Source organism: Choloepus didactylus, chromosome 12 (genome assembly GCF_015220235.1).
Source record: "Choloepus didactylus isolate mChoDid1 chromosome 12, mChoDid1.pri, whole genome shotgun sequence".
Lineage (NCBI taxonomy): Eukaryota > Metazoa > Chordata > Mammalia > Pilosa > Megalonychidae > Choloepus > Choloepus didactylus.
The window spans coordinates 58,471,419-58,493,398 of NC_051318.1; the positions used below are offsets into that span (position 1 = coordinate 58,471,419).

General features: G+C 40.9%; 1 long non-coding RNA gene across 3 annotated transcripts in view; it reads right to left on the reverse strand.

The window, feature by feature from the left end:
* Positions 1-21,980, reverse strand: part of LOC119507223 — a 248,847-nt gene that overhangs the window by 132,042 nt on the left and 94,825 nt on the right. The gene's annotated exons all lie outside the window — the stretch shown is intronic.

Here is a 21,980-nt window from a genome sequence, read left to right on the forward strand (position 1 = left end):
AGAAATCATTTCCTAACTCAAGTTCAAAAAGATTTTCTCCTAAGTTTTCTGCTAGAAGATAAATAAATTAAGATTTTACATTTGGGTCTATGATCTATCTTGAGTTAATTTTTGTACATGATGGGACATATGAATCTAATTTCTTTGCTTTTTTTGCTTATGATATGCAGTTGTTTCAGCACCATTTCTTGAAAAGACTATTTTCTTCATGCTATTGCAACTTTATTAAAAATGTCTATTACCAGACTCTCTATTCTGCCCTGTTGATATATTTACTTACCTTGATGCCAGTGACACACTGTCTTCATTACTGTAACTTTATATTAAGGTAGTGTTATTCCTCCAAATTTATTTGTCTTTTCCACCTTTATTTTGGTTGTTCTAGGTCTTTGCGGGTCTATATGAATTTTAAATGAGCTTGTAAATTTATTCCAAAAAACCTGATGGGATTTTGATTGGTATAGCATTGAATCTATAGATAAATTTGGGAAAAATTGACATCTTAATACTGAGCAGGGGCCAGCAGACTTTTTCTATAAAGAGCCAAGGAGCAAAGATATTCGACTTTGTGGGCCATAGAACTCTGCCTCAACTACACAACTTTACCATTGTAATGCAAAAGCAGCCATAGAAAATATGTAAATGGATGGGTATGGCTATATTCCAATAAAACTTTATTTACCAAAACAGGTGGTAGGCCAAATTTGGCCTGCAGGCTCTAGTTTACCAACCCCTAATATTTCATCTTCAAACCCATGGACAAGGTATGTTTCTCCATTTATTTAGATCTTAATATCTCACATCAATGTTTTTATGGTATTTAGTTGTACAGATCTTGCACATCTTTTGTCAGAGTTATCCCTAAGTATTTCATATTTTTCATGCTTATTGTAAATGACACTTTTATTTCAAATTCTGGTAGTTTCTTGCTAGTATACAGAAATATAATTGGATATTTGTGAATTAGTTGTGCTTGCTGCAACCTTGCTAAACTCACTTATTAGTTCTGGTAGATTTATTGTAGATTCCCTCAAAATCTTTACACAGACATTCATGTCATCTATCAATAAAGATAGTTTTACATTTTCCTTTCCAATCTAGAATCTATTTCTTTTTCTTGCCTTAATGTGCTGGCTAGAACCTCAAATTTAAGGTTGAAAAGAGGTGACAAGAGCAGACATCCTTGTCTTGTTCCTGATCTTAGGGGGAAAGCATTCACTCTAGATTTTTTTTAGATGCCTTTTATCAGGTTTAAGAATCTCTTTCCTATACCTACTTTGCTTGGAATTTTTAAAATCAGAAATAGATGTTGTATTTTGTCAAATTATTTTATTCAATTATTGAAATGATTATATGTTGCTGCTATTTGTTTAATTTGTTAATATAGTGGATTACATTGAGTGATTTTTTTAATGTTAAACCAGCCATGCACTCCTAGGATAAACTTTACTTGGTAGTTTATTATCATTTTTATATATTATTGGATTCAATTTACTAATGTTTTATTTATAATTTTAGCATCTATGTTCACAAGGGATATTGATCTACTATTTTCTTTTCTTGTAATATCTTTGGTTGGTTTTAATATCAGGGTAATACTGGTCTCATAGAGTGAGTTGGAGAGTATCCTGTTATCTCTGAAAAAGTATGGGTATAAATCATATTATACCTGCCTTAAGTGTTTGCTAGAATTCATCAATGAAGCCATCTAAGCCTGAAGTTTACTTTATGGGAATGTTTATAACTACACATTCAATTTCTTTGATAGATACAGGGCTACACAGGTTATCTATTTCTTCTTGAGTGAGCTCTGGTACTTTGTGTCCTTAAATAATAAATCCATTTCATCTTAGGTATAAAATTTTACTGGAATAAAATTGTCCTTAACATTCCCTTGTTATCTTTTTAATACCTGTAGCATCTGTAGAGGTGTCACCCTCTCATTCATGCTATTAGTTATTCATGTTTTTTCTCCTTTTCTTCCTAATCAGTCTGGTTAGAAGATTATTAATTTTATGGATCTTTTTAAAGATACAGATTTTAGTTTCTTTTATTTTCTCTACTGTTTATTTCGGTTCTCTATTTCTTTGAGTATTGTGCTGATCTTTATTTTTTACTTCCTTCTATGTACTTTTTAGAGTTCAATTTGCTCTCCTTTTTCTAGTTCTTAAGGTGGTATCATTTTTCTTCTGCATAAATGACTTCTTTTAATATTTCTTATAGTATAGGTCTCTTGGTGATAAATTCTTTCAGCTTTTGTATGTCTGAAAAAGTCTTTATTTCCCTTTCTTTTTTTTCAGTTTTTTTATTCAGATATATTCACATACCATACGATCATCCAAAGTGTACAATCAGTTGTTCACAATATCATCATATACTTGCACACTCATCACCACAATCAATGTTTGAATGTTTTCATTCCCCCAAAAAAATAAGAATAAAAATTAAAGTAAAAAAGAATACCCAAAAATCCCATACCCCAATACCCCTCATTATTCATTTAATTGTTCCCCCCATTTTTCTATTCATCTGTCCATACACCATATAAAGGGGATGTGAGACATAAGGTTTTCACAATCATAGTATATAAGCTATATAATTATATAATTGTCTTCAGGAATCAAGGCTACTGGGTTGCAGTTCAACAGTTTCAGGTATTTCCTTCTATGTATTCCAATAACTAAAAACTACGATGGAATATCTATATAATGCATAAGCATTACCTCCAGAATGACCTCTCAACTCCATTTAAAATCTCTCAGCCACGGAAACATTATTTTGTTTCATTTCTCTTCCCCCTTTTCGTCAAGAAGGCTTTCTCAACCCCATAATGCCAGCACCTGGCTCATTCCTGGGAGTCATGTCCCACATTGCCAGGGAGATTTAAACCCCTGGGAGTCATGTCCCATGTAGGAGGGAAGGCCGTGAGTCCACCTGCAGAGTTGGCCTAAAGAGAGAGGCCACACCTGAGTAACAAAAAAAGTTCTCTGGGGGTGACTCTTAGGTACAATTATAAGTAGGTTGAGCCTCTCTTTTGTAGTAACAAGCTTCATAGGAGCAATCCCCAAGATCGAGGGCTCAGCCTTCTGAATTAGTAGTCCCTATGCTTGTGAGAATATCAGCAATTCCCCAGGTGGGGAAGTTTAATGTTTCCACATTTTTTCCTCAGTCCCTCAAGGGGATTTTGTAAATACATTTTTGTTCTCTGCCCAAATTACTCTAGGATATATCAGGGCCTCACACTAATCTGTCAAACCAACCAGATCTCACTCATTATTCAAAGTTCCATGTAATTATGGTGTTTGAACAAACTGACAATACAAGTTAAATTATATAGTGTGCTACAGAAAATATAGATTTTCACTGAATGAACATCTTTTCCTTTGGTCTCACACAGAAGTTGAAATTTTAAAACACCATCTGTTCCAGTTTGCTAATGCTGCCATTTTGCAAAATACCAGAAATGGATTGGCTTTTATAAAGGGGCTTATTTGGTTACAAAGTTACAGTCTTAAGGCCATGAAGTGAACAAGGTAAGGCATCAAAAATAGGGTACCTTCACTGGAGAAAGGCTGTTGACATCTGGAAAACCTCTGTTAGCTTGGAAGGCACGTGGCTGGCATCTGCTTGTTCTGAGGCTGTGTTTCAAAATGGCATTCTCTAAAATGTCAGCATCAGTTTTCAATGGCCATCTTCAAAATGTCTTTCTAAGCTGCAGCAGTGTCAGGGGTCCATAATTCCAGGCATCTCTGAGCTAAGCCAGCAGGTGTCTGGGTCTGTGCCAGCATGTTTAAAGGATTCCAATAAACTGAGCAAGACCCACACTGAATGGGCATGGCCACACCTCCATGGAAATAATCTAATCAGAAGTTTCACCTACAGTTGGGTGAGTCGCATCTCCCGGGAAACAACCCAATCCCAATATTCCAACCTAATCAACACTAATACATCTGCCCCCACAAGATTGCATCAAAGAACATGGCATTTTGGGGGACATAATACATCCAAAACGGCACACCATCAATATCATCCTTTATCCTTTAATCTGATTTACCTTAGTCCTAACCAAATCCATTTTGTTCATACCTCTAATTGAAGCCTGATCTCTATTTCAACCTCTTTGACATTTGCTGTGTGGGGTAATGCTGACATTCATAGCTGCCGAACTCTGGCTCTGAGTCTCAGGTGTCACACATAAACCCAAAGTTCCAGGAACTGACCAAGTTATACACAAAGAGCTCAGCATCTCGGAAGTTAGAAATAACCATTACAACTCAGGAATACATGCAACTGCTGTAAGAGCTTACAATCTAAAAACCTTTACCATAAGCCTTCCCCTGATAACCTATGCTCTGAGATTCAATCCTCAGTTTGCATATTATAATTAGTCCATACCAGTGAGGCATTATAATGTTTGTCTTTTCATTTCTGGTTTATTTCACTCAACATACTGTCCTCAAGGTCTATTCACCTATCTGCATACCTCACAAATTCATTTCTTCTTTTAGCTGCTCAATATTCCATTGTATATATAATCACAGTTCACTATTCTGTTCATCAGTTGATGTACCTTTAGGCCACCTCCATCTATTACGACCTGTGAATACTGCCACCATAAACACCAGGATGCAAATGTCCATTCATGTCCCTGCTCTCAGTTCTTCCAAGTTTGTACCCATCAATAGGGTTACAGGACTATATGGCAACCCCACAGTTAGCTTCCTATGGAACTACCACACTAACCTGCAGATGGGCTACACCATTCTACTTCCCCACCAACAGAGAAAAGGTACATCACTCTCTCCACATTTTCTCCAGAACTGTATCCCTCTGTTTATTTTTTAAACAGTTTTATTCACACACCATTTGTAGTTTCCTGTTTGTTTGATGGCAGCCATTCTTATTGGTGTGAGATGATATCTCATTATGATTTTGATTTGCATCTCTGTAACAGTTAGTGAAGAGGAACATTTTTTCATGTGTTTTTAGTCATTTGTATTTCCCCTTCAGAGAAATGTCTTTTCATATCTTTTGCCCATTTTATACTTGGGCTGTTTGTAGTATTATCATTGAGTTGTAGGATTTATTTACATATGCAAGACATCAATCTTTTATCACATACATGGTTTCCAAATATTTTCTCCCATTGTGTTGGCTGCCTCTTCACCTTTTTGACAAAATCCTTTGAGGTGCAGAAGATTTTCATTTTGAGGTGTTCCCATTTATCTATTTTTTTTCTTTCATTGCTAGTGCTTTGGGTGTAAGGTCTAAGAAGCTACCTCCTAATACCAGGTCTTGAAGATGTTTTCCTACATTATCTTCTAGGTGTTTTTATGGTAGTTTCTTATACTGAGGGCTTTGATCCACTTTTAGTTAATTTTTGTATCAGGTGTGACATAGGGGTCCTCTTTCATTCTTTTGGTTATGGATATCCAGTTCTCCAAGCCCCATCTGTTGAAGAGACTCTGTCCCAGTTCAGTGGATTTGGGGGCCTTGTCAGAAAACAGTCAACCATAGATCTCAGGGTCTATTTCCAAATTCTTGGTTTGATTCCATTGATCAATGTGTCTATCTTTGTGCCAATACCATGCTGTTTTGACTCCTGTGGCTTTATAGTAGTCTTCAAAGTCAGGAAGTATAAGTCCTCCCACTTCATTTTTCTTTTTTAGAATGTTTTTAGCTATTTAAGGCCCCTTTCCCTTCCAAATAAATTTGATACCTCACTTTTCCAAGTCTGCAAATAGGTTGTTGGAATTTTGATTAGAATTCCTTTGAATCTGTACATCAGTTTGGGCAGAAGTAACATCTTAATGGTGTGTAGCCTTCCTATCCATGAACATGGAATATCTTTCCATCTCTTCAGGTTCCCTTTTATTTCTTTTAGTAAAGTTATGTAATTTTCTGTGTAGAGATCTTTTACATCCTTGGTTAAGTTTATCCCTAGGTACATGATTTTTTTCAGTTGCTATTGTGAGTAGAATCTTTTTCTTGAGTGTCTCTTCAGTTAGGTCATCTGTGGTGTATAGGAACATTAGTGACTTATGTGAATTAATCTTCTATCTTGCCACTTTGCTGAAATTGTTTATTAGCTCAAGTATTTGTCATCAATTTCTCAGGATTTTCCAAATATAAGATCATATCATCTGCAAATAATGACAGTTTTACTTCTTCCTTTCGAATTTGGATGACATTTCTTTATCTTGCTGGATTGCTCTGGCTAGAACTTCCAGCACAATGTTGAAGAACAGTGGTGACAGCGGGCATCCTAGTCTTGTTCCCGATCTTAGAGGGAAGGTTTTCAGTCTCTCACCATTGAGTATTATGCTGGCTGTGGGTTTTATATATAAAACTCTTCATCACATTGAGGAAGTTTCCTTCAACTCCTACATTTTGAAGAGTTTTTATCAAAAAAAAAAAAAAAAGGATGCAGCATTTTGTTGAATGCTTTTTCAGCATCTATTGAGATGATCATTTTATTTTTCCTTTTGATTTGTTAATGTGCTGTATTACATTGATTGATTTTCTTATGTTGAACCACCCTTGCATTCCTGGGATGAATGCCACCTGGTCATGTTGTATGACTTTTTTAACGTGTCTTTGCATTTGATTTGCAAGTATTTTTGCATCTATATTCATTAGGGAGATTGGTCTGTAGTTTTCCTTTCTTGTAGCATCTTTGTCTGGTTTTGGTATTAGAGTGATGTTGGCTTCATAAAATGAGTTAGGTAGTATTCCATTTTCTCCAATTTTTGAAAGGGTTTGAGCAGAAATGGCATCAGTTCTTTTTGGAAAGTTTGGTAAAATTCCCCTGTGAAGCCATCTGGCCCTGGGCTTTTATTTTTAGGAAGATTTTTGATGACCGATTGGATCTCTTTACTTGTGACTGGTTTGTTGAAGTCTTCTATTTCTTCTCAGGTCAGTCTAGGTTGCTCATGTCTTTCCAGGAAATTATCCATTTCCTGTAAATTGTCTTGTTTGTTGGCATACAGTTGTTCATAGAATACTCTGATGACTTTTTAAATTTCTTTGGGAGCCACAGTAATGTCCCCCTCTTATTTATGATTTTGTTTATCTGGGTCTTGTTTTTTACTTTGTCAGTCTAGCTATGGTCTTTTCAGTCTTGTTGATCTTCTCAAAGAACCAACTTTTGGTTTTATTTATTCTATTGTTTTTTTGTTCTCTCTGTCATTTATTTCTGCTTTAGTCTTTGTTATTTCTTTTCTTCTACTTGTTTTAGGGTTAGTTTGCTGATCATTCTCTAGGTTCTTCAGTTGTTCTGTTAGTTCTTTGATTTTAGCTCTTTCTTCCTTTTTAATGTATGCATTTAGAGCTATAAATTTCCTCCTCAACACCACCTCTGCTGCATCCCATAGGTTTTGATATGTTGTATTCTCATTTTTGTCTCTAGATATTTAGCAATTTCCCTTGCAATTTCTTCTTTGACCCAATTATTGTTTAGCAGTGTGTTAACTTCCAGATATTTGTGAATGTTCTGGATTTTTGATGGTTATTGACTTCTAGTTGCATTCCATTGTCATCAAAGAATGTGCTTTGAATAATTTCAATCTTTTTAAATTTACTGAGGCTTGTTTTATGCACCAGCGTATGATCTCTCCTGGAGAATGTTCCATGAGCACTACAGAAGAATGTATATCCTGGTAATTTGTAAGGTAATGCTCTACATATCTCTGTTAAGTCTAATTCATTTATCACAATGTTTAGGTTCTCAGTTTCCTTATTGGTCCTCTGTCTGGTTGTTCTATCTATAGGGGAGAGTGGTGTATTGAAGTCTCCATGATTACGGTAGAAACATCTATTGCTTCCTTCAGTTTTGCCAATGTTTGTCTCATGTACTTTGGAGCACCCTGAGTGGGTACATAAATATTTTGTTGTTTCTTCTTGGTGAATTTTCCCTTTTATTAGTATATAGTGTCCTTCTTTGTCTCTAATGACATCCTTACATTTAAAGTCTATTTTATCTGAAATTAGTACTGCTACCTCTGCTTTCTTTTGGCTGTAGATTGCATGGAATATTTTTTTTCCATCCTTTCACTTTCAATCTCTTTGTATCGCTGAGTCCAAGATGAGTCTCATGTAAACAGCAAATTGATGGTTCGTATTTTTAAATCCATTTTGCCAATTCATATCTTTTAATTGGAGATTTAATTCATTCACATTCACTGTTATTACTGTGCAGACAGTTCCTGAATCAGTCATCTTATCCTTTGGTTTTTAGTTGTCAGATCTATTTTTTCCCTCTCTCTATTTCCTTTAAATTTATTTCTTTTAAATTACCCTTACTAATACTCTTCAGCTCTGTGCCCTTCTCCAGGCCTCTCTCTCCTGTCTTTTTTTCTCAGCCAATAAAGCTCCCTTTAGTATTTATTGCAGAGCAAGTCCCTTGTTAACAAATTGTCTCAGCATTTGTTTTCTGTGAAAATTTTGAGCTCTCTGTCAATTTTGAAGGAGAGTTTTGCTTGATAAAGAATTCTTGGCTGGCAATTTTTCTCTTTCAGAATTTTAAATATGTCATACCACTGCCTTCTTGCCTCCATGTGCCTACTAAGTAGTCAGTACTTAGTCTTATGTTGTTTCCCTTGTATGTAGTAAATTGCTTCTTTCTGCTGCTTTCAGAACTTTCTCTTCAGCATGTGACAATCTGATCAGAATATGTCTTGATTGGGTTTATTTGGATTTATTCTATTTGGGGTTCATTGGGCATCTTTGATTTGCATATCTATGTCATTTAGAAGGGTTGGGAAGTTTACCCCAACAATGTCTTCAAATACTCTTCCTATCCCTCTCCACCTTCTGGAATACCAATGTTTCTTATATTTGTGTGCTTCATGTTTTCCATTATTTCCCTGAGATCCATTTTAAATTTTTCAATTTTTTCACCACTTGTTGTTATGTGCTTTCACATTCCATCATTCTACCCTCTGGTTCACTAATTCTTTCCTCTGCCTCTTCAAATCTGCTATTGTGTGTTTCAAGAATATTTGTAATTTGATCAATAGTATCTTTTATTTCTATAAGATCTGCTATTTCTTATTTACTCTTTCAAATTCTTCTTTATGCTTTTCTAGAGTCTTCTTGATATCTTTTATATCCTTAGCCATCACCTTGATGTTGTTTGGAGATTTATGCATACTTATTTGATTAATTGCTCCAAATTCTGTGTCTCCTCTGGCTTTTTAATTTGGCATTTGGGTTGCCCATATATTCTGATTTCTTCATATGCTTTATAATTTTCTGTTGTTTTTGGCCTCTTGGCATTTGCTTATTTTGATAGGGTTATTTTAGGATATGCAGAATTATTTGAACATTTACCTATAATTTAGCAAAGCTACAGCTTGATGGAGTGCACCTTCCCTGTCATACCAGCAGATGGCAATTTTGAGCCACCTCTTACCCTCAAGCCAGTTATTCCCCAACTTTGTCTATGCACTGAGGGGAGTCCAAACCATGTGGAAATCCAATCAGTGCACCAATTTTCCATGTGCACCAGGGACTGCCAGCCCTGTGGGTGGAGGTTGTGCCCTGCGCAGTTTGGCAGGGAGTCCTCTCCAGTGTACAATGGTCCTGGCAGTTCCTGAGGCTGCAAGTGGAATACTCTGGGGCTGCAGAACTGCACGTCTCACCCTCCAGCTCAAATGCCCCATGGTCCCTGTCTGCCATGTGCCCGTGAGTCCCTGGGATTGGGGAGTGGCTCCTGGCACTTCTGTGTGGCAGCCTTGCCTCTCTGTTGTGCACACCATGGGCTTCCATGGAGAAAGTGTGGATGTTGTCACAAGTCTGCTGAATCCCAAGTTCCCCCAAGGGTTCTCCCAGCCACAGGGCTCTGAAGGGTTATCTCCCCAGACAACTGCTGAGATGGGGCTTAGAAAGTTGCTCACTCCATGCTTGGTGGCCAGTCCCCAGTTTGGCAGCTATCAAGCTATGAAGAGTTATCTCCCCAGCCAATTGCTGAAATGGTTGCACAGGGCATGGAAAGCTGCCCCCTTCCACGCTCGTCTGCCTGCTCCAACCACCAGTCCCTGGCAAAGGGGCTCTTAGCCATGGGTCTGCAAAGGGTTATCACCTCAGCCAAGTGCTGAGAAAGGTGCACAGGGTGTGGAAGGCTGCTCCTCTCCATGCTCATCAGCCAGCTTCAACTGCCTGTTCCCCAGTGGCATTCTGGGCTGAATACTCACCTGTCCTAAACACAGTCTCTTGGCTTCTCCAGCTACATACTCACTATGTGGTATAGAAGTCCCTGCCCAGCTGGTGGAACCCTGGCACTACTGTTCTGGAGCACTTTCTGTCCTTTATCTGGTGCTCACAAAGGAGAATTTTGCTCTGTCTCTCCTAATCCGCCATCTTTCCAGAAATCCAATTCCTCAATTTTGAAGGACAGTTTTGCTGGATATATTATTCTTGGTTGGCAGTTTTTGTCTTTCAGTATCTTGAATATATCATACCATTGTCTTCTCACTTCCATGGTTTCTGCTGAGGGATCTGCACTTAGTCTTATTGAGCTTCCATTGTATGTGATGGATCACTTTTCTTTTGCTGCTTGCAGAATTCTCTCTTTGTCTTTGACATTTGACAATCTGATTAACAAGTGTCTTGGAGTAGGTCTGTTTGAATCAATTCTGTTTGGGGTATGCTGAGGTACTTGGACCTGTAATTTTATGTCTTTCATAAGAGTTGGGAAATCTTCATTGATCATTTCCTCTATTGTCGCTTCTGCCCCTTTTCCCTTCTATTCTCCTTCTGGGACACCTATAACATGTATATTTGTGCACTTCGCGTTGTCATTCAGTTTCCTGAGACTCTGCTCATATTTTTGCATTTTTTCCCTATCTGTTCTTTTGTGCATAGGATTTCAGATGTCCTGTCCTCTAGTTCTTGAATCCTTTCTTCTGCCTCTTCAAGTCTGCTGTTATATTTTTCCTTTGTGTTTTTCATCTTTTCTCTTTTGCCTTTCATTCTCATAAGTTATGCCATTTGTTTTTTCAAACTTTTGAGTTCCTCCTGTTTTCCAAATGTCTTCTTTATATCCTTCATCTCTTTTGCCATATCTTCTCTCAACTTGTTGATTTATTTTTTGAATTGATTTAGCATGTTTGTTTGAACATCTTTAATTATTTGTTTCAATTCCTGAATCTCAGTTGAGGTATTAGTTTGTTCCTTTGGGCCACATTTTCTTGTTTGCTGATGTGATTCATGATTTTTTTTTTGCTGTCTAGGCATCTGATTTTCTTGATTAGTTCATTCTTGAGGTCATTTTCACTCTTTTGCCTAGGGTTTTCCCGTTGGTTGTATTTGATCACTATCTGTTCTGTGTTTCTTTTACTGGCCAGTTGTTAGATTGGCTCTGCCTCCCAGTCTTCCTCCCCAAAATCAAGTGATACTGGTGGCCTGCCACAGGGATAGAGTTAGGCACAGGGTACCCCAGCAAGTTTCCTGTGTGTGGTAAAACAAATATGCTCCCTTCCATTGGTGCTCTGTTTTTTGCTGGCCAGCAAGACCCGGGTTTGTTTTAGAGCCCTGCTTTAGCAGCTGGATCATCCATATTTCTCAGCCAAAACAGAGCCAGGTTTCCATGCAGTGTGTAGACCAGCTCCTGTAGTCCTAAGAAAGGGTCTGGAGCACATTTTTAAAAAGTGTTTTAATTCTCTCTCACTTCTGGACTGTCCAGCAGATGACACTATTTGGTAACTTAAGTTGCTTTGCCTCTGAGCACAGGCTGTGTTTACACAGGCAAGCTGAAAGTGCAGAATTCCTATGTCCTTACTTTTCCAGCCCAAATCTGGCTTGATGTGGGACTCCACCTAAGGCAGAGGACTCCCTCAGATAACCCAGTACTCCAGTTGTCCGCCAGGCCAGGAAACAGCCACCTGCTGCTGCTTCCCTCAAGGATGGGGGAAGGGCTTTCAGACCCAGGGTTGGAAACTCAGTCTCTGTCCATGTCTCCTCAGTTTTTTGTCCCTCACAGGCCTGGGCCTTGAAATGACCTGCCCTCTCCTGGGTCTTCAAACAGCGGGGGTATGTCTCAATGCTGTGAGAGATTTTGTAGTCTGTGCCCCTGGTGGGTGTAGAGGGCGATTAAGGTAGCATGCATGAAGCCCACCTTCAGCTATGCCGGAGATGTGCAACATGGCCACCAGGGCTGATACAACAATAGCTTAAGTTACCCTCAGCCTTCTTTACGGAAGTAGTTCGCGCCAAAAGTGCTAGTTCGCACCAAAAATGCTAACCCTACATCTGCCATCCACCCTAGCAACAGCAATCACCAATCCCAGACCGCTACCTGTCCTTATTAGCCACCCCCTCTCCCTCCAGGGCATATATACCCTGCCTCTTCAATAAAGTTTTGCAGCTTGATCAGAAACCTGTCTTGCTGTCGTTCTTCGTGTCTCTTGTCCCATACCATTCCTCCCTCACAGGATTTGGAGCCTCCGTTGATCGTCCCGCGGGCCGGGACAAACTGGCGCCCAACGTGGGGCTTGGAGTTCTGTGAGAGACGGAACGCCGCACTCAAGGAGAGAGGCCTCTCACACTCACCGCACCCGGGATCGCCGCGAGGAAGCGCGCTTGCGAGACAGATCCGTTCACCAGTCGATCAGTGCCGGCGAAAGGAAGAAACGGAAAGAAGAAAAGAAAGCAACAAAAGGTAAGCCCCCATCCCCAACATGGGACAAGCAATCTCCCAACATGAATTATATATTAGTCAGGTCAAACAATCGCTCAAGGCACGAGGAACTAGAGTTAAGAAAAAAGATCTCACGCGCTTTTTTGATTTTTTGTTAAAAACCTGCCCTTGGTTCCCTCAAGAAGGTACTATAGACCACCAATGCTGGCTAAGAGTCGGCAACTGTTTAAAAGATTATTCCCGGACCTTTGGTCCTGAAAAGGTCCCGGTTACTGCCTTTTCTTATTGGAATCTAATTAATGAAATCCTAAGAGTCCATTCTTTAGCTCCAGACATTCAAAACCTCTGCAAAAAAGGAGAGGAAGCTTTAAGAGAGCACTCTCATCCCGCTTCAGCATGCAGCTCAGTAATTATTAACATACCTGAAAACCCCCTAAACAAAAACCCCAACAGGGATAGGCCAAATACCCCAACCAGTCAAGCTAGTCTATCGCCCGATCAGCACAATATCGAACCAGAGGCTAAAATTTCTCCCCCTTTGGAGGAACCGGAGGCTAAAATCTCTCCCTCTTTGGAGATCAACTCCCTTCCTCCGTTTCGGCCACCCCCTTACGCACCCGATTTTCCAAAACCATATTCTCATTTTTATCCAGTCATGTCCTTACCTCAGTTTCGCACTTTGGAAGAGGCCACAGAAAACCTCCAGCTACATGCCGATAACTTTAGAGAAACTTTTAATCAAGAGCGGCTGCGAGCCGCCAATTTGCTCGCCGACCTCCAGTCGGCAACTCAAAGCGTTGCAGCCCTTGTGCTTCCAGAAAATGCCCCCTCATCACGTCCCCATTGCGCTCACCACACATACGCCTTTCCAGTTACACGTAGTCAAACCCAAAATGGCGCCGCCAGCTCCCAAAATGGCGATTCTAGTAGCGAAAGCGAGGAAAATGAACAATAAAATCCCCCTAGTTCTAACGAAGAAGAGCAGGAAGAAGCTAGTACTACCTCAACAGTTAAATATAAAAAACTCAGTTTAAAATATTTAGAAAAATTAAAAAAGGCAGTGAGTGATTATGGCGCTACTGCCCCCTTCATGCTCACCCTATTAGAGAGTCTCAGTGAAAAAGAACTCACTCCTAACGATTGGTCCCAATTAGCCAGAGCTGCCCTGTCCGGCGGTGATTTCCTGTTGTGGAAATCCGATTATGAAGAGCATTGTAAAAAGTATTCCACCCGTAATGCCCGTAAAGCCACCTCTAAAACCTGGACATTAAACAAATTTTTAGGTCAAAGCCCCTACCATCAGAATAATAAGCAGGCTCAATTCCCCCCAGGTCTCCTAGCACAAATACAAACGGCCGCGCTTAGAGCATGGAAAAAACTTCCGCAAAAGGGTGCCGCCACTGCCTCTCTTGCTAAATTAAGACAGGGGCCCGATGAACCGTATAGCGAATTCCTTAGCCGCCTGCAAAACATGGCTGAGCGCCTATTTGGGGCCAGCGAAAACGAAAGTGATTTTATTAAACACCTGGCCTATGAAAATGCTAACGCTGCCTGCCAAGCAGCAATCCGCCCCTTTTGTAATACCAATCTTAATAATTACATAAAGCTCTGTTCTGGCATTGGGCCCACTCAAACTCTTGGAATAGCCATTGGTGCTGCCCTTCAAAATTTTGCAGCGCAGCATAAAAATTTTACAGCACAAGCAAAGCCTCCAACGTGCTATAACTGAAAACAACCTGGCCATTTTTCAAAAAATTGCCCTGTGCCACAAACCAGTTCCTCCTTACCCATTACTAATAAACCCCCATTGCCGCCCTCTATTTGTCCCCGCTGTAAAAAGGGGTTCCATTGGGCGTCTGAATGCCATTCTCGAGCAGACATAAATGGCCAACCCCTTAAGCCTAAGCCCCAGGGAAACTTCCAATGGGGCGGCCCCAGGCCCCAACCAGAATGAACCCAGGGGCAGTACGGTTCGTTCGACCATCCTCAGTCACAATACCAGCTCTCCCCACCATAAACCATGCTGCCGTGTCGCAAACTTATGGAGAGCAACAGCAGGAGGCGCAGGGATGGACCTCTGTACCACTTCCAAATCAATATTAATCCCAGAAAACAGTCCTCTCCTCATACCAACGGGAGTTTATGGACCACTGCCCCCAAATACCTTTGGCCTCATCTTAGGAAGAGCCAGTACAGCCCTTCACGGGATTCAAATCACCCCAGGTGTGCTAGATAATGACTTTAAAGGTGAAATACAAATAATTGCAGCCACCTCAAACAATATTATCCCTATTCCTTCTGGCTCTCGAACAGCCCAACTTATAATACTCCCCATTCAGCATATCAGCTCAAACTTCAAAAAACTCCAGCGCCCTATAGAGGCCCCTGGATCCTCCGATATTTTTTGGGCACAGCCAATATCCCATAATCGGCCCATCTTACGATTAAAGTTAAATGGTAAACCGTTTGAAGAAATTTTAGACACAGGGGCTGACGCCACAATTATATCCTCAAATCACTGGCCTAAATCCTGGCCTCTCACGGCCGCTGCCACCCACTTACAAGGAATAGGCGAAGCCACAAATCCCCTACAGAGTTCACAAACCCTTACATGGGAGGATGAGGAAGGAAACACTGGTACAGTTATACCATATGTTATCCCCCATCTCCCCGTCAATCTATGGGGCAGAGATATCTTAACTCAAATGAAAGTTTTTATGTGCAGCCCTAGTAATACAGTTACTGCTCAAATGCTAAAAATGAATTTTCTCCCTGGCAAAGGCCTAGGCAAAGCTAATCAAGGAATAAGACAGCCCATCTCTATAACACCTAATATAGCTAGAACGGGACTCGGGCTCTCCCAAAATTTAGCCTGACGGCCATTGACATCCCTGTACCCCATGCTGAAAAAATCTCTTGGAAATCCATAGAACCAGTATGGGTTGATCAATGGCCCCTAACTCAGGAAAAAACCTTAGCGGCTATAGAGTTAGTACAGGAACAACTTAATGCCGGACATATTGAACCTACTCAGTCCCCTTGGAACACTCCTATTTTTGTTATAAAAAAGAAATCAGGCAAATGGAGACTTTTGCAAGATTTACGAGCTGTAAACAAAGCAATGTTGCCCATGGGAGCACTGCAACCTGGCCTCCCTTCACCAGTTGCTATCCCTATTAATTTTTATAAAATAGTCATAGATTTAAAAGATTGTTTTTCCTCCATACCTCTTCACCCGGAAGACAGGCAACATTTTGCCTTTAGTGTTCCTCAAATCAATTTTCAAGGCCCTATGCCCCGATTTCAATGGAAAGTCTTGCCACAGGCATGGCCAATAGTCCGACTTTATGCCAAAAATTTGTTGCTGACGCCGTTAACCCTGTCAGACAACTATGGCCACAGATCTACATTCTCCATTACATGGATGATATCCTGTTAGCGAGTCAGGACATGTTCAACCTACATTCTTGTTTTCAAGACCTTCTTAAAAATTTAACAGCAAAAGGTCTTCAAATAGCCCCCAACAAAGTACAAACTTCAGACCCCTTTTCTTATCTAGGGTTCGAGCTTTGGCACCAGCAAGTTTTAACACCCCGCATTCAACTGCGAACCTCCCATCTACTAACGTTAAATGACTTCCAAAAACTTTTAGGGGACATTCAATGGCTTCGCCCCTACCTAAAGCTACCCACTGAAGCTCTTCTGCCACTCAATAATATCTTAAAAGGAGACGCAAACCCCTCCTCTCCCCGAAGCGTAACTCCAGAGGCAATGCAGGCACTTACCATCGTAAACCAAGCTATCCAAAATCAAACTTGCTATCAAATAAATTACCACCAACCCTTAATTTTTATAATTCTTGCTACAACCCACACACCTACAGGTGTATTCTGGCAATCCAATTTAAAACAACCAAACGGGCAAGGCCACCCACTACTCTGGGTTCACCTTCCAGCTAATCCAACAAAGGTGCTCTCACCGTATATTTCTCTTATAGCTGCCCTCATAACTAAAGGCCGACAAACTAGTCGCCAATTGTTTGGAAAAGACCCTGATTCCCTTATCGTCCCGTACACCCAAGATCAAATCCATTGGCTTTTTCAAACCGACGACGAATGGGCTATCGCGTGCTCTTCATTTCTAGGCAATATTGATAACCATTACCCCAGTGATCCATTAATCCAGTTCGCTAAAATCCATCAATTCACCTTTCCAAAAGTCACTAAAACAAAACCAATAAACCCTGCTATCTTAGTCTTTACTGATGGTTCAGCAAATGGGACCGCAGCATATGTCATCCAAGGCCAAGCATTTTCCATGCAATCCCCCTATACCTCAGCTCAACTCGTCGAGCTCTATGCAGTCCTGCAGGTCTTTTCCCGCCTGCAAGACCAACCTGTTAATTTATACACTGATAGTGCGTACATAGCTCAGTCTGTACCGCTATTAGAAACAACTCCATTTATCAAACCATCCACCAATGCAGTCCCCTTATTTTCAAAGTTACAAAAATTAATTCTCAAATGGCAGCACCCCTTTTTTGTGGGGCACCTCCGTGCCCACCAAAATCTACCAGGTCCCCTTGCGGAAGGCAATGCGCTAGCAGATGCTGCCACCCAATTAATATGTCCCAATCTTTCTAATTCTCTAACCTTAGCTTCCCAAGCCCATGCCCAACACCACCTAAATGCAAACACCCTCTGCTTAAAATTCAATATTACAAGGGAACAAGCAAGGGAAATTGTTAAAGCCTGCAAAAACTGTGTAACCCAACTGCCAGTCCCTCATTTGGGAGTTAACCCAAAAGGGCTTATCCCAAATGAAATCTGGCAAATGGATGTCACCCACTTTGCCAGCTTTGGGCAACTCAAATATATTCATGTTTGCGTTGACACATATAGTGGATTTATTCAAGCTAGTTTGCAAACAGGAGAAGCTTCAAAACATGTTATTTCTCACTTGCTGCATTGTTTCACCATTTTAGGCCAGCCTAAACTCATTAAAACAGACAATGGGCCTGGATATACTGGCAAAAATTTTCAAACCTTTTGTCAGCAATTACAAATTAAGCATATTACGGGAATACCATATAACCCGCAGGGCCAGGGAATAGTAGAACGAACACATCGCACCCTAAAAGATGCTTTGTGTCGCCTAGCCGAAAGCACTCTCAACCTCACAAAACAACGTCCCCGAGACCTTTTACATCATGCTCTTTTTGTTCTTAACTTCCTAACTCTGGATGATAAAGGGCAATCTGCAGCCGACAGACATTGGCATCCCAAAACACAGATGCAACAAGCCACTGTTATGTGGCGTGACCCCTTAACGTCAGAATGGAATGGGCCTGACCCCGTGATTATTTGGGGACTAGGCTCTGCTTGCATATACGACCAAAAGAGGGAAGGTCCTCGCTGGCTTCCAGAAAGGCTAATAAAACATATTAATTCCTCATTGCCAAAACAAACCCCTGAGACACTTCCCTCCCCTCCTCTTAATGATAACCTTTCCAGGGTAGAAGCCTCTCCCTGAGAAAAATATCTTTCTTCTCTCTTCCAGCGCATCAATAACTCCTGCTATAACCCATCCGGAGACGACCAGCCCACACACAACCGGAAGTGGAAAGAAGTCCTGCTTACAGGTTTATTCCATCACTAATCACATGAATTACCACTTGAATTACTATTGGCTTTTACTAATTGGTTTTTTGGCCTTGCTGTTTGCAGCCGGATTAGCAACCGTTGCCCCAAAAGATTGGAACCCGTTAGAAAAAATCCTGCTTGCTATAACATATTTGTGCGTTGTAGGGTGTATCACTCTGCTAGCTTGCTTCCCTTAATAGAAAGAACCAATAGCCTCTATTAGTATGGCTTTGTTAAGCCTACTGCCATTTAAAGTTGCCACCTTATATTTTCTCCTGCAAAGTGTGCGTGCCACCTTCGGCAATTCCAACCCCCATCAGCCCTGGAAATGGACTCTAGCGCGGTGGGAAGATTCCACAATTATACGAACCAATATCACTATACAAGCCTCCTTTTCCATTAACGCCTCCGATCTATTCACCCCAGGTCACTTTCCTACCAGTCTTAACCAAGCCCAATATTACATGTGTCCTCAAGTAAACCTTAAAAAACCGTATTGCAATTCCCCCAACGAGTATTACTGCCTGTACTGGGGGTGTGAAACATTAGCCACTGGATGGAAACCTCCCATCTCTGATCGTTTTCTAACCCTTACAGAAGTTCCTTATCCCTGCGTATCCAACCACGGCGTGCCTAGGTTTATGTCACTCACCTGCCCAAAAAAACTTATGCTCACCGTGCAGCTTCCTACTGATCCCTCTTGGCTACTCGGTCGAACATGGGGCTTCCGAATTTACGTTACAGGAAGTGACCCAGGGTCCCTTATATTAATAAAGAAGGAAGCAGTACAACAAAAACCATCCGCCATTGGACCAAATACAGTGCTTGCGCCTCCAGCTACCCCTTCTATCCCTCTCACGCCGAGCACGCCAAGCAAAAATCCTTCCAAAATTCATTCCACTACTTCCCCCTCTACTAACATTTCAATATTGTCGTCCCCAACCCCTCCCATGTCGCTTAATACACCACTTTGGCCAATACTCCAAACCACCTTTCTCTCTCTAAACTCCTCCCAACCTAACCTTACTCGCAGTTGTTGGCTGTGCTTCTCTGTCAAACCCCCTTATTATGATGCTATAGCTCTTAATGTCACATTTAATATTTCCAATGAGAACAATCCTCCACAACGTCCTTGGAATGCAAACAGAAAAATCGGCCTTACTATGCAATCCGTTCTTCACTCTGGGTATTGTGTTGGTAACATCTCCTCCTCCTCCTTAAAAAAGGTCTGTGCACAGTCGTCCTTTCCAGAAGGTAAATTCTATATTCCCCCAATAGGGGCAAAATGGCTGTGCTCTTCCACGGGGCTTACTCCTTGCGTATCAGCAAAAGCCCTCACTGAAACAGGGGAAATGTGCCTCTTAGTGGCTGTGCTACCCCATGTCCTCTTCCATGCAGAGGAAGACCTTTATCACCACTTAACCGTGCAACCTCCAACCATGCTAAGAAACAAAAGAGAAATTATCACGGCTGTCACTATTGCTTCTCTTTTAGGTATTGCTGGCCTAAGCACTGGAACTGCCTCTATTATCCTCCACAGCCAAGGCTTCTCCCACCTAAGAGCTGCTATAGACGAAGATTTAGCCCGCATTGAAACCTCCATCACCCATCTTGAAAAATCCCTTACGTCCCTATCGGAGGTTGTTCTCCAAAACAGGAGAGGTTTGGATCTGCTTTTCCTTAAGCAGGGAGGGCTTTGTGCTGCACTGGGCGAAGAATGTTGCTTTTACGCTGACCATTCTGGCATAGTTAAAGATTCCATGACCAAACTTAGGGAAGGAATTGAAAACCGCAAACGTGAGCGAGAAACCCAAGGAAGTACCTCCTGGGGGCTCAACGGAATTCTCCCTTACCTCCTCCCTATATTAGGCCCCTTTATAACCATACTCCTTATAATATCTTTTGCACCTTGGGCCATAAAAAGAATAATACAGCTAGTTAAGAACCAAGTTGATTCTGCCCTAGGCAAGCCTATTCAAGTGCCTTATCACCGGCTTCACCTCGCTGACCAAGGTGTGGATCCAGAAAACCTACCTGCTACCCACCCTTTCGGGTAAGAAAGCCCCCTCCTACGGGAGCAGCATATAACTCGAAAGTATGCTTCTAGCTTATGCTATGATTGGTACCACTGGGTGCGAGGCAAAGCACTGCAAAGGAGGGCCAAAACAATTAAAGGCCATTTTCGAGCTCCTTGAGAAGTATGCCTCATTTGCATAGGGGTTCACTCTGCACAAATTCCCCTCCCCAGAAAAACAGAAGCCACAAACAACTTGGGGAATGAGGCCTCTACTTCCCCCAGCAGGTTAATGCCAAAAGGATGCTCAATCAGCATTCTTCCTCCATCCTTTTGAAAAACAAAGGGAGGAGATGTAGAGGGCGATTAAGGTAGCATGCATGAAGCCCACCTTCAGCTATGCCGGAGATGTGCAACATGGCCACCAGGGCTGATACAACAATAGCTTAAGTTACCCTCAGCCTTCTTTACGGAAGTAGTTCGCGCCAAAAGTGCTAGTTCACGCCAAAAATGCTAACCCTACATCTGCCATCCACCCTAGCAACAGCAATCATCAATCCCAGACCGCTACCTGTCCTTATTAGCCACCCCCTCTCCCTCCAGGGCATATATACCCTGCCTCTTCAATAAAGTTTTGCAGCTTGATCAGAAACCTGTCTTGCTGTCATTCTTCGTGTCTCTTGTCCCATACCATTCCTCCCTCACAGGATTTGGAGCCTCCGTTGATCGTCCCGTGGGCCGGGACAGGTGGGAGGGTTCCTTTTGCTGATTCTGTGCCTTTCCCACAACTGAGACTGAGTGAGGGGGAGGGGAGAGGAATGGCTGGTCTGGAATGGAAGATTCCTACTGGATATTTCTTCTTTTTCTTCAATTTGACATTTGCAGGGTCCTTCTCTAGTCTATATTCTCCTCCAGAGTTTCAAACAATTCAGAATTGTCCTTTTTTTCCACTGAATCTCTGAAGAGAAGTTTTCAGTCGCTGTTTACAACACCATGGATGGTGTCACTCTTTCCCTTTCTTTTTTGAAATTAACTTTTGCTGTGTATATAATTCTAGATTGACAGATTTTTTTTCTCTCAGTACTTTAAAGATCTGGCTCTACTACCCTCTCAGTTACATTGTTTCTCAAGAGAAAGCTACTTTTTTTTTTATCTTTGTTCTCTACATGTAAAGAAAACTTTTTTTTTCTAGCTGCTATTAAGATTTTATTCTTTAACACTGGTTTTGAGCAATTGGGGGGGTCATTATTTTTTCAGCTATTTCTTCTGAACCCTCCTCCTCTTTTTTCTAATTACAGTTAAAAATGCATTAGGCTACTTGTAGATGTCTCTAGCTCCCTTTTGCTCATTTTATTTTAATTCTTTTTTCTCTTCATGTTTCCTTTTCTATAGTTTCTATTTCTATGGTCTCAATTTCACTGATTTCATCTTTTATGTCTAATCTGCCATTAATCCAATCCAGTGTGTTTTTCATCTCACATGTTGTATTTTTAATCTCTAAAACTGAAATTTGAGTCTTTTTAAATATATTCCATGTCTCACTTTAACTTTTTTAACCTATGAAATATAGATATAAAGATTATCTTAGTCTTAGTCTATTACTCAAACATTTATGTGAGTTCTGGGTTGACTTCAATTCATTCATTCTTCTTCTCAGAATGATCATATTTCCCTGCTTCTTTGCATG